Source organism: Salmo trutta, chromosome 35 (genome assembly GCF_901001165.1).
Source record: "Salmo trutta chromosome 35, fSalTru1.1, whole genome shotgun sequence".
Lineage (NCBI taxonomy): Eukaryota > Metazoa > Chordata > Actinopteri > Salmoniformes > Salmonidae > Salmo > Salmo trutta.
The window spans coordinates 39,078,730-39,092,839 of NC_042991.1; the positions used below are offsets into that span (position 1 = coordinate 39,078,730).

Below are 14,110 nucleotides of genomic sequence, written 5' to 3' on the forward strand. Positions count from 1 at the left end.
GGGCTGAATAAATAAAGTATTGGGCTGAATAAATAAAGTATTGGGCTGAATAAATAAAGTATTGGGCTGAATAAATAAAGTATTGGGCTGAATAAATAAAGTATTGGGCTGAATAAATAAAGTATTGGGCTGAATAAATAAAGTATTGGGCTGAATAAATAAAAGTTAAATAAAAAAAAATGTAAACAGAAGTGGAGGTAGCAGAAAGGACACAAGAAATCAGAATACTTTACACTAGACGAATGTCTGTCATAAAATCCTTTAACAATTTGAGAAATTCCATTTCATTTTGTTCACTACAAGGTTTGGTCCTGCCAGATTGACTACGTCTAGGTACAGGACATGTTGTCATACTTGGACGGCCAAATGCCAATTCGTCAGCAGCAGTGCTGCGACTCATGACAGAGACACACTGTACTAAAGCAATGTGAGTTCGCTGTGCCAAAATCAACACTGGACGTACCCGGGGACTCACACCAAACCGTGAAAGAGATATGTGGAAAGAAAATGACCTCTATCGGGATTGGAATGAGAAAGCGTGCGCTGTGCTTGCTCAGCAGACGTGGCACAATTTAGTTAAGCCACAGTTTTTGTCCCAAATGGCACCCTGCTATTCCCTATATAGTGCACTACTATAGACCAGAGCCCTATTCCCTATATAGTGCACTACTATAGACCAGAGCCCTATTCCCTATGTAGTGCACTACTTTAGACCAGAGCCCTATTCCCTATATAGTGCACTACTATAGACCAGAGCCCTATTCCCTATATAGTGGTACTACTATAGACCAGAGCCCTATTCCCTATATAGTGGTACTACTATAGACCAGAGCCCTATTCCCTATATAGTGGTACTACTATAGACCAGAGCCCTATTCCCTATATAGTGCACTACTATAGACCAGAGCCCTATTCCCTCTATAGTGCACTACTATAGACCAGAGCCCTATTCCCTATATAGTGCACTACTATAGACCAGAGCCCTATTCCCTATATAGTGCACTACTGTAGACCAGAGCCCTATTCCCTATATAGTGCACTACTATAGACCAGAGCCCTATTCCCTATATAGTGCACTACTATAGACCGGAGCCCTATTCCCTATATAGTGCACTACTATAGACCAGAGTCCTATGTGTCGTAGGGTGTAGAGGACCAAGACGCAGCGGGAAAATATATACTCATCTTCGTTTTATTTAGGTGAAGAAGGAAAAACACATATACAACACAAACAGTCTTGTCGGGCACACAGCTAAACAAGCACAATCTCCCACAAAATCCCATGACAAACAAACTCCTAATTATAGGACCTTCAATCAGAGGCAACGATAACCAGCTGCCTCCAATTGAAGGTCCAACCCCAATAAACTAAACAAAAGAACTACAATAGACTAGATAGAACATAGAAAAATACTAACATAGAACATAGACTAACAAACCCCAAACCACATAAAACAAACACCCCCTGCCACGTCCTGACCAAACTATAATAACAAATAACCCCTATTACTGGTCAGGACGTGACACTATGGGCCATTAGGGACAAAGCCACCCTCTGATTCAGGAAGCTACATGCAGCATCTTCAGTAATCATACCTCTTTACTTATTTCACATTGTGTTGTGTTACAACCTGAATTCAAAATTGATTAAATTGAATTTTTTTCTCACCCATGTACACACAATACCGAGAATGAAAAACATGTTTTAAAATAAAAACATTTTTATGGCAAATTAATTGAATATGAGACAAAGAAATATCTTATTTACATAAGTATTTAGAGTCCTGTGTCAATACTTTGTAGAAGCAGCTTTGGCTGCAATTGAGTATTTTGGGGTAAGTGTAAGAGATTTCCACACCTGGATTGTGCAACATTTGCACAATATCCTATTCTAAATTCTTCGAACTCTGTCAAATTGGTAGACAGCCATTTTCAGGTCTTGCCATAGATTTAACTAGATTTAAGTCAAAACTGTAACTCGGCCACCCGAGTATAGAGGTCCTGGATGGCAGGAAGCTTGGCCCCAGTGATGTACTGGGCCGTACGCACTACCCTCTGTAGCGCCTTACGGTCAGATGCCGAACAGTTGCCATACCAGGCGGTGACGCAACCGATCAGGATACTCTCGATGGTGCAGCTGTAGAACGTTTTGAGGATCTGGGGACCCATGACAAATTTTTTCAGTCTCCTGTAGGGGAAAAGGTGTTGTCGTGCCATCTTCACAACTGTCTTGGTGTGTTTGGACCATGATACTTTGTTGGTGATGTAGACAGCAAGGAACTTGAAACTCTTGACCTCGCTCTGTGCACGGGGGCATTGTCGTGCTGAAACAGGAAAGGGCCTTCCCCAAACTGTTGCCACAAAGTTGGAAATCACAGAATTGTAACCTGAATTGTTAAGAATTCCCTTCACTGGAACTAAGTGGCCTAGCCCGAACCATGAAAAACAGACCCAGACCATTATTCCTCCACCAAACTTTACAGTTGGCACTATGAATTGGGGCAGGTAGCGTTCTCCTGGCATCCGCCAAACCCAGATTCGTCCGTCAGACTGCCAGATGGTGAAGCGTGATTCATCACTCCAGAGAAAGCGTTTCCACTGCTCCAGAGTCCAATGGCGGTGAGCTTTACACCGCTCCAGTCGACTCTTGGCATTGCGCATGGTGATCTTAGGCTTGTGTACGGCTGCTCGACCATGGAAACCCATGAAGCTCCCTTTGACTAGTTCTTGTGCCGACGTTGCTTCTAGAGGCAGTTCAGAACTCGGTAGTGAGTGTTGCAACAGAGGACAGACAATTTGTATGCGCTACGCGCTTCAGCACTCAGCAGTCCTGTTCTGTGAGCTTGTGTGGCCTACCACTTCGCGGCTGAGCCGTTGTTGCTCCTAGAGCAAAACAACTGACATGTATGTGTTCCTGAGAGTCTCACCTTTGCACAGATAGGGTCATATTAAGTAGCCCAAAATGTTTGGACGCTACAGACAGAAGTTGTACAGATCGGCTGTACTGACTTCAGACGCTTGTGGGGATCTTAGAGCAAAACGGAGAACGCCATCGTGTTCGTGAGTCTCATCTTTCCATAGATGAGATACCCTGTAGGTCAAACCGTTACACATAGGACTAACTCAGTCAGATAGACCCACGGCAGATCCAATAATAACTGCCAGTTGCTTTGTAATGTATCTAACTCTATCCAAGTAGGCCTAGTCTAATTTGTCTAATTCAATAAACACTGTTCATTTGGTCTACGTCTGCCAAGAATATTCAAACATATAGCCATGTAGTGATTGGCCTCATTTTCCCTACAGTTGCAAGTGCAACATAATAAATTTGTCCTTGATACTCATTTTACTCACTGAACGAATTATCTCTTTCAGGCAAATTAGCGCCCTCATCCATCTCCATCTGTTGAGCCTGACACAATGAGAAACATCTAGCATTCCCTAAAGGTTGTGTGTTCAAATCTCATCACGGACAACTTTTAGCATTTTAGCTATTTAACTACTTACCATGTCGGCTTCCCCTAACCTAAACCCTAACATTAACCCCTAGTGCTAGCTAACGTTAGCTTAAGCCATCTATCTAACATTAGCCACAAAAAATTGGAATTCGTAACAAATTATACGTTTTGCAAATGCGTACCATTTGTACATTTAGAAAATTCGTAAACATACTGTACAAATTGCAATTTGTAACGTATTTTACGAACTGGAAATTCGTAGCATATCATCCGGAAAGGATGACAGACATTTACAAATTAATACATAGTCCTACCATACAAAACGTAACGTATACTAAAGGTTTACGTACAGAATAATACGAAATGCCCTGAGAACATGTTGAGCCAAGGACTGGCTACATAAACACAGCATTCCGATAGGCTAAGGCCCAACCCAGCCAAGGACTGGCTACGTAAACACAGCATTCCGATAGGCTAAGGCCCAACCCAGCCAAGGACTGGCTACATAAACACAGCATTCCGATAGGCTAAGGCCCAACCCAGCCAAGGACTGGCTATGTAAACACAGCATTCCTGTAGCCTAAGGCCCAACCCAGCCAAGGACTGGCTTTGGACTGGGCTCAGCCCAGCCAAGTAGAACATCTACTTTGTGCATGACACAAGTCATTTTTCCAACAATTGTTTACAGACAGATTATTTCACTTATAATTCACTGTATCAAAATTCCAGTGGGTCAGAAGTTTACATACACTAAGTTGACTGTGCCTTTTAAATAGCTTGGAAAGTTCCAGAAAATAATGTCATGGATTTAGAAGCTTCTGGTAGGCTAATTGACATCATTTGAGTCAATTGGAGGTGTACCTGTGGATGTATTTCAAGGCCTACCTTCAAACTCAGTGCCTCTTTGCTTGACATCATGGGAAAATCAAAAGAAATCAGCCAAGACCTCAGAAACAAATTGTAGACCTCTACAAGTCTGGTTCATCCTTGGGAGCAATTTCCAAACGCCTGAAGGTAACACATTCATCTGTACAACAATAGTATGCAAGTATAAACACCATGGGACCACGCAGCCGTCATACCGCTCAGGAAGGAGATGCATTCGGTCTCCTAGAGATGAACGTACTTTGGTGCTAAAAGTGCAAATCAATCCCAGAACAACAGCAAAGGACCTTGTGAAGATGCTGGAGGCAACAGGTACAAAAGTATCTATATCCACAGTAAAACGAGTCCTATATCGACATAACCTGAAAGGCCGCTCAGCAAGGAAGAAGCCACTGCACCAAAACCGCCATAAAAAAGCCAGACTACGGTTTGCAACTGCACATGGGGACGAAGATCGTACATTTTGGAGAAATGTCCTCTGGTCTGATGAAACAAAAATAGAACTGTTTGGCCATAATGACCATTGTTATGTTTGGAGGAAAAAGGGGAGGCTTGCAACCCGAAGAACACCATCCCAACCGTGAAGCACGGGGGTGGCAGCATCATGTTGTGGGGGTGCTTTGCTGCAGGAGGGACTGGTGCACTTAACAAAATAGATGGCATCATGAGGTAGGACAATTATGTGGATATATTGAAGAAACATCTCAAGACATCAGCCAGGAAGTTAAAGCTTGGTCGCAAATGGGTCTTTCAAATGGACAATGACCCCAAGCATAATTCCAAAGTTGTGGCAAAATGGCTTAAGGACAATAAAGTCAATGTATTGGAGTGGCCATCACAAAGCCCTGATCTCAGTCCTATAGAAAAGTTGTGGGCAGAACTGAAAAAGTGTGGAAAGGCCTACAAACCTGACTCAGTTACACCAGCTCTGTCAGGAGGAATGGGCCAGAATTCACCCAATTTATTGTGGGAAGCTTGTGGAAGGCTACCTGAAATGTTTGACCCAAGTTAAACAATTAAAAGGCAATGCTACCAAATACTAATTGAGTGTATGTAAACTTCTGACGCACAGGGAATGTGATGAAAGAAAAAAATCAATCATTCTCTCTACTATTATTATGACATTCCACATTCTTAAAATAAAGTGGTGATCCTAACTGATCTAAGACAGGGAATTTTTTTACTAGGATTAAATGTCAGGAATTGTGAAAAACTGAAAAACTTTAAATGTATTTGGCTAAGGTGTATGTAAACTTCCTGACTTCAACTATATTTAAACACAGCATTCCTGTAGGCTAAGGCTCATCCCAGCCAATGCTTTTTGTTGTTGTTGTTGTTTAGAATCACTGTGGCTATAGCTTCTAGAACACAGAAGGATGTGTTGGCTATAGCTTCTAGAACACAGAAGGATGTGTTGGCTATAGCTTCTAGAACACAGAAGGATGTGTTGGCTATAGCTTCTAGAACACAGAAGGATGTGTTGGTTATAGCTTCTAGAACACAGAAGGATGTGTTGGCTATAGCTTCTAGAACACAGAAGGATGTGTTGGTTATAGCTTCTAGAACACGGAAGAATGTGTTGGCTATAGCTTCTAGAACACAGAAGAATGTGTTGGCTATAGCTTCTAGAACACAGAAGGATGTGTTGGCTATAGCTTCTAGAACACAGAAGGATGTGTTGGCTATAGCTTCTAGAACACGGAAGAATGTGTTTCATTTCTGTCTCTTACTTTACCAAGGTTGCCAAGGTTACACCTGGCCCTGGTGCCGTTACGTTTCCAAAGATCGTGAGTTTCAAATCAAATTTTATTTGTCACATGCTACGTAAACAACAGCTGTAGACTAGCAGCGAAATGCTTAGTTACGGGTCCTTCCCCAACCACGCAGAGAGAAAGAAAATATAGAAATAATAATAGAAAAGTAAAACACGTAATAATAAATACACAATGAGTAATGATAACTAGGCTATATACACTGGCTACCAGGCTATATACACAGGATACCAGTACTGAGTAATGATAACTAGGCTATATACACTGGCTACCAGGCTATATACACAGGATACCAGTACTGAGTAATGATAACTAGGCTCTATACACTGGCTACTAGGCTATATACACAGGGTACAAGGCTATATACACTGGGTACCAGGCTATATACACTGGCTACCAGGCTATATACACAGGGTTCCAGGCTATATACACAGGGTACCAGGCTATATACACTGGCTACCAGGTTATATATACAGGGTACCAGGCTATATACACAGGCTACCAGGCTATATACACAGGGTACCAGGCTATATACACTGGCTACCAGGCTATATACACAGGGTACCAGGCTATATACACAGGCTACCAGGCTATATACACAGGGTACCAGGCTATATACACAGGGTACCAGGCTATATACACAGGCTACCAGGCTATATAAACAGGGTACCAGGCTCTATACACTGGCTACCAGGCTATATACACTGGCTACCAGGCTATATACACAGGCTACCAGGCTATATACACAGGGTACCAGGCTATATACACTGGCTACCAGGCTATATACACTGGCTACCAGGCTATATACACAGGGTACCAGGCTATATACACAGGCTACCAGGCTATATACACAGGGTACCAGGCTATATACACAGGGTACCAGGCTATATACACAGGGTACCAGGCTATATACACAGGCTACCAGGCTATATACACAGGGTACCAGTAATGAGTAATGATAACTAGGCTATATACACAGGGTACCAGGCTATATACACTGGTTACCAGGCTATATACACAGGGTACCAGGCTATATACACAGGGTACCAGGCTATATACACAGGCTACCAGGCTATATACACAGGGTACCAGGCTATATACACAGGCTACCAGGCTATATACACAGGGTACCAGGCTACATACACAGGGTACCAGGCTATATACACAGGGTACCAGGCTATATACACAGGCTACCAGGCTATATACACAGGGTACCAGTACTGAGTAATGATAACTAGGCTCTATACACTGGCTACCAGGCTATATACACAAGGTACCAGGCTATATACACAGGGTACCAGGCTATATACAGAGGGTACCAGGCTCTATACACTGGCTACCAGGCTATATACACAGGGTACCAGGCTATATACACAGGGTACCAGGCTATATACACAGGCTACCAGGCTATATACACAGGGTACCAGGCTATATACACAGGGTACCAGGCTCTATGAACTGGCTACCAGGCTATATACACAGGGTACCAGGCTATATACACAAGGTACCAGGCTATATAGACAGGGTACCAGGCTCTATACACTGGCTACCAGGCTATATACACAGGGTACCAGGCTATATACACAAGGTACCAGGCTATATACACAGGGTACCAGGCTATATACACAGGCTACCAGGCTATATACACAGGGTACCAGGCTATATACACAGGCTACCAGGCTATATACACAGGGTACTAGGCTATATACACAGGGTACCAGGCTCTATACACTGGCTACCAGGCTATATACACTGGCTACCAGGCTCTATACACAGGGTACCAGGCTATATACACAGGGTACCAGGCTATATACACAGGGTACCAGTACTGAGTAATGATAACTAGGCTATATCCACAGGGTACCAGGCTATATCCACAGGGTACCAGGCTATATACACAGGGTACCAGGCTATATACACAGGGTACCAGGCTATATACACAGGGTACCAGGCTATATACACAGGGTACCAGGCTATATACACAGGCTACCAGGCTATATACACAGGGTGCCAGGCTATATACACAGGGTACCAGGCTATATACACAGGGTACCAGTACTGAGTAATGATAACTAGGCTATATACACAGGGTACCAGTACTGAGTAATGATAACTAGGCTATATACACAGGGTACCAGGCTATATACACAGGGTACCAGTACTGAGTAATGATAACGTGGCTATATACACAGGGTACCAGGCTATATACACAGGGTACCAGGCTATATACACAGGGTACCAGTACTGAGTAATGATAACTAGGCTATATACACAGGGTACCAGTACTGGGTAATGATAACTAGGTTATATACACAGGGTATCAGGCTATATACACAGGGTACCAGTACTGAGTAATGATAACTAGGCTATATACACAGGGTACCAGTACTGAGTAATGATAACTAGGCTATATACACAGGGTACCAGTACTGAGTAATGATAACTAGGCTATATACACTGGGTACCAGTACTGAGTCATGATAACTAGGCTATATACACTGGCTACCAGTACTGAGTAATGATAACTAGGCTATATACACAGGGTACCAGGCTATATACACAGGGTACCAGGCTATATACACAGGGTACCAGTACTGAGTAATGATAACTAGGCTATATACACAGGGTACCAGTACTGAGTAATGATAACTAGGCTATATACACTGGCTACCAGTACTGAGTAATGATAACTAGGTTATATACACAGGGTACCAGGCTCTATACACAGGGTACCAGGCTATATACACAGGGTACCAGTACTGAGTAATGATAACTAGGCTATATACACAGGGTACCAGGCTATATACACAGGGTACGAGTACTGAGCAATGATAACTAGGCTCTATACACTGGCTACTAGGCTATATACACAGGGTACCAGGCTATATACACAGGGTACCAGGCTATATACACTGGCTACCAGGCTATATACACAGGGTACCATTACTGAGTAATGATAACTAGGTTATATACACAGGGTACCAGTACTGAGTAATGATACCTAGGTTATATACACAGGGTACCAGTACTGAGTAATGATAACTAGGCTATATACACAGGGTACCAGGCTATATACACAGGGTACCAGTACTGAGTAATGATAACTAGGCTATATACACAGGGTACCAGGCTATATACACAGGGTAGCGGTACCGAGTCGATGTGTAGGAGTACGAGGTCGTTGAGGTAGATATGTACACATAACATATTGATATGCAATATTGAGTGGTTTCATCTTACTGTCCAAATGGAATGCATGCAGGCGGCTATACAAGCTGCAAATGCTTCAATTTCCTCCTTAACTCTATTTAATAGAGAGAAGGTAACAACAACAACAAAAACCTGGGAAAATGTGTACTTTGTTCATGAAACACCGTTTACCACCACCATCCTAGAGTAGGTAATGCTAGTCACTTTCCCGCCTTCTCGCCATTAAATCGAGTTGAGGAAATTGATGCCCTTTGCAGTTGAATGGAGAATGTTTTATTTAAGGGATTGGTCCATGGGGGATAAACGTATAGCCGGCTGCATGTATTCCCTTTGGACGGTATGATGAAACGACTCAATATCGCCATCTGCCGGGGGTTTGGTCCTACTGCTCACCCTGGTTCATATGACCGGTGTCCTGGGACTGATTGGAAAAAGCCTACACCGAACAAAAGGCCGGGTGTTGGCCACGTAACGGAAATGCTATAAACCACATTGGTTTAATTTCAAGAAGTTGTGATATATCTTTTTCTCTGTGTTGTCTTATTTGCTTAGGATTTTAAAAAAAATAGCGCGAAGGTTAGGTTGAATCGATCGAGTTGTTTTAATTCTACTAGATTGCTGATTTCGAGAAAAAATAACAATGAGCGACAATCTCTATAATATAGTTATTTATATTACGTCCTTAAAATTAAAGTCCTAATTTGCGTCAGTATAAAAAAAAAACTCAATGTTATCCCATATAATTTGAAAAAAAAATCCCAATTCAGTTTACACAACATATCTGCTTTAACTTAATACATTAAAATGAATAATTACTCACCAGATGAATAGTGTGGATCTTTATACAATTGGAAGTGTCCCTTGTTTCTTTGCACCTTGGTTAGGTATGCTTTTCCTCAAGCTGGTCCGTCCTATTCGCTGTCAGCTAGACAAGCTACACGACGCTCATAAGCTTTCATAAATGATCTGTCAGCCCCAGGCGTTATATATCAGCAGAAGCCATCTGGGTTCAAGAGAAGCCGGTTTCCTCTCGGATTGGCGGAGCCTCGGAGGTGCGGTCCCCGGTCCGGCGCTGAGAGCACACCCACATGACGTCAGCGCAGTGACTGGCGTGTTCTGTCGGGATATTGACTGAGCCAGCACACCAACTCAACACCAACACCAACTCAACACCAACACCAACTCAACACCAACACCAACTCAATACCAACACCAACTCAACACCAACACCAACTCAACACCAACACCAACTCAACACCAACTCAACACCAACACCAACACCAACTCAACACCAACTCAACACCAACACCAACTCAACACTAACACCAACACCAACACCAACTCAACACCAACACCAACTCAACACCAACTCAACACCAACTCAACACCAACACCAACTCAACACCAACACCAACTCAACACCAACTCAACACCAACACCAACTCAACACCAACACCAACTCAACACCAACTCAACACCAACTCAACACCAACACCAACTCAACACCAACACCAACTCAACACCAACTCAACACCAACTCAACGACTACATGTGAAAATCTGATGCCCCACTCAAACCTAACCCGTAAATATAGAAAATGTACTATAGGCTACAGTCAAAGACTGTATATTTACCTAACCCGTAAATATAGAAAATGTACTATAGGCTACAGTCAAAGACTGTATATTTACCTAACCCGTAAATATAGAAAATGTACTATAGGCTACAGTCAAAGACTGTATATTTACCTAACCCGTAAATATAGAAAATGCACTATAGGCTACAGTCAAAGACTGTATATTTACCTAACCCGTAAATATAGAAAATGTACTATAGGCTACAGTCAAAGACAGCAGAAGGATTTTTTTGACAGGGGGTGCAGGATTTTTTGTTGTTGTTGCCTGATTTAGTTGCGGATGATAATTTCCGAGGTTATGTAAGAAGTTATAAACCTAGTCAGTGTCCAGATTTCACTTTCCATTTAACCCATCTGAACAGCAGGCTACAGTTCCCTTGACCTGCCATAGGCCTATTTTAAAGTCCCATCTTGTGACTGTTGAATTTGTGTAGCGCCTCACAATCACCACACAACATAGCCGGCACTGCTGATCCCAAAAGCATCATTTGGCAGTTGGCTGTGTTGGCTATTTGACGCGATCACAGTTAAACCCTAACGTTTAGGCTTATGCACTTAAACCAGAGAGCCGCAAATAATGAAAGAAAAACCTCAATGTAGCCTATAGATATAAATTACACAAGAATGATACATTTCTGGATTTAAGGTATTGTTTCTCTTTATTCAACCTGCCCGCCCTTCAGCCACACAGTATTAAACCCGTCTGGACTGCGAGTCAAGCCGCGCATCACTATTGTGTGTGAAGGGACATGAGGGAGAGGAGACAAAACTTCCCCTCTAATGTCTGGAAGACAAATTGCTGGTACAGTCTATTTGCGCAAAAAAAAATCAGTGATTTCCGTAATTGGGGTAAGAAACGTTATTCCGGTATACTGTGTAATGTATGACCTCAGAGCTGGTATTTGGCAACTGACCTCGTGGGAGTACGGAGCAGCAAAATACGGAATATAACGCTGTTACCAGAGAAATGTTCTGACAAGTATCTTAATTATATATATATATTTGACAATCCCATAACATTGTAATAAAGCAACAGTTCACTGAAAATACATTTGTGTTGCTGTCAATTGGTACAAAATACAGGCGTAACATAGTTTTTTTTCTTTCTCCAATGTTTATTATGATTTAGTAAATGATACATAGGAAATGTCCCAAAGGGGGGGAAACTGTCTTAGATACAGGTACTGCTGTATAGAAAATAGACACTGTACATTACACACTCAGCATTAATACATACAATACACGTGACCCTTATTATTATAATACACTTCTCATATAGTCACATACATAATACTTTCGAAGAACACCATCGTATTCGTGACGCTACAGACATGAGAAGACCGATTTTGGGTTCTTCGTCACCTGGTCTGACAAACACCACTGTAGCTCTACCACTTTCCATCACAGACAGGGGGGGGCTGCATTCCAAACACATCAGGAGACACATGTCCACTTACCCTCTCACCTTATGCCCTTGGGGGAATCACAGCGGGGCCATCTTTGCTGTCCGTCCAAACAATTAGCCAAGCAAGGAAAGTTGATAAACGCTAAGTCCCTCAGCCTTCGTTTGTGATCGAGTGTTTTAGTGATCGAACTCTGTTCAGTCCAGGGCCTGAAACATCCCATAATTCAATTCGGGATGATTGTACATCACAAAGATCATTTTACCAGAACTTAAAACTAACATTAATATGGCATCAATTTACAATTATAAGTAAAAATGAATGTAAAAATAAGTTAGAAATTGTGCTACTAATGCACATGACGGCACAAACACCTCTCTTAAAAGTAATTCATGTTTTTTTGTTTGATTAGCTTTTGGAAACAATAGCTAACATATAACTTTCCCTGACATCACACTTATACATTATAATTTTCAATTTACCTGATATCATCAGATGGCTTAGTATTCGATGTGTGCTGATGCATTGCCGTGGGACAAACAAATTACACATTTCCAGGCAAAGTTCGGTTCGTTTAAAATTCATTCATTCCTCCCTCGCCCTGCAAGTGTTAACTCATGCTACATCGTCAGAAGTGTCCACTTTATTTGAGGGCTGAAGTCGAGAGAGTGTGTCTTTAATAACGTGTTTGGAATGCAGCCATAGGCGGATGCGGGCGGATTGAGACGCAGCCCATACAAAAAAATATTTATCTTTAGTTTAAAACAGACAGATTCTGGATGGGGATTTTATATTATGTTAATACTCTAGGGAATTAGGCCTAGAGATCATGTGACTAAGGCCTGCAGATCATGTGACTAAGGCCTGCAGATCATGTGACTAAGGCCTGCAGATCATGTGACTAAGGCCTACAGATCATGTGACTAAGGCCTGCAGATCATGTGACTAAGGCCTACAGATCATGTGACTAAGGCCTACAGATCATGTGACTAAGGTCTACAGATCATGTGACTAAGGCCTACAGATCATGTGACTAAGGCCTACAGATCATGTGACTAAGGCCTACAGATCATGTGACTAAGGCCTACAGATCATGTGACTAAGGCCTACAGATCATGCGACTAAGGCCTACAGATCATGTGACTAAGGCCTACAGATCATGTGACTAAGGCCTACACATCATGTGACTAAGGTCTACAGATCATGTGACTAAGGCCTACAGATCATGTGACTAAGGCCTACAGATCATGTGACTAGACTTACAGTGTGAACATGTTGGTTTTTCCACACCCTTGGTTTTGACTTTGAGGTTTGTTTGTATCTGAGGAGAGGCAGGGCCGACACACGGAGCGACCCGAGTAACCAGAGTGCAGGCTCATAACTCAGCTGACCTGTGATTGGTTGATATGTGCACACCCCCTTTTCCGTCATCAGGGGTATGGGAATGAGGAAACAAGACACTATGCGCATCCCAAATTGCCCCCTAATTCCTATATATAGTGCACTATTTTAGACCAGAGTTCAGTCTTTCAAGAGCTCCACCCTGTAGATAAGAGGTACCAGTTAGGCAGGCAAGCACCTGCTCCTTCTACACAGAGGAAGAGTGGGCGACAAGAGAACGGTAAACACTCTGTGTGCGCCCAAATGGCACCCTATTCCCTATATAGTGCACTACTTCAGACCAAAACCCTATGGCCCCCTATTCCCTATATAGTGCACTACTTTAGACCAGAGCCTTATGGCATC

The 14,110-nt window shown here is 42.5% G+C and overlaps 1 protein-coding gene across 1 annotated transcript in view; it reads right to left on the bottom strand.

Moving 5' to 3' along the window:
* The window catches only part of tdh (L-threonine dehydrogenase), a 25,197-nt gene extending 14,893 nt beyond the window's left edge, over positions 1-10,304 (bottom strand). The window contains exon 1 of the mRNA XM_029734421.1: positions 10,146-10,304. The gene's annotated coding sequence lies outside the window, so the exon portion shown is untranslated. The remainder of the gene's footprint in view (positions 1-10,145) is intronic.
* Between the last annotated feature and the right edge of the window lie 3,806 nt (positions 10,305-14,110).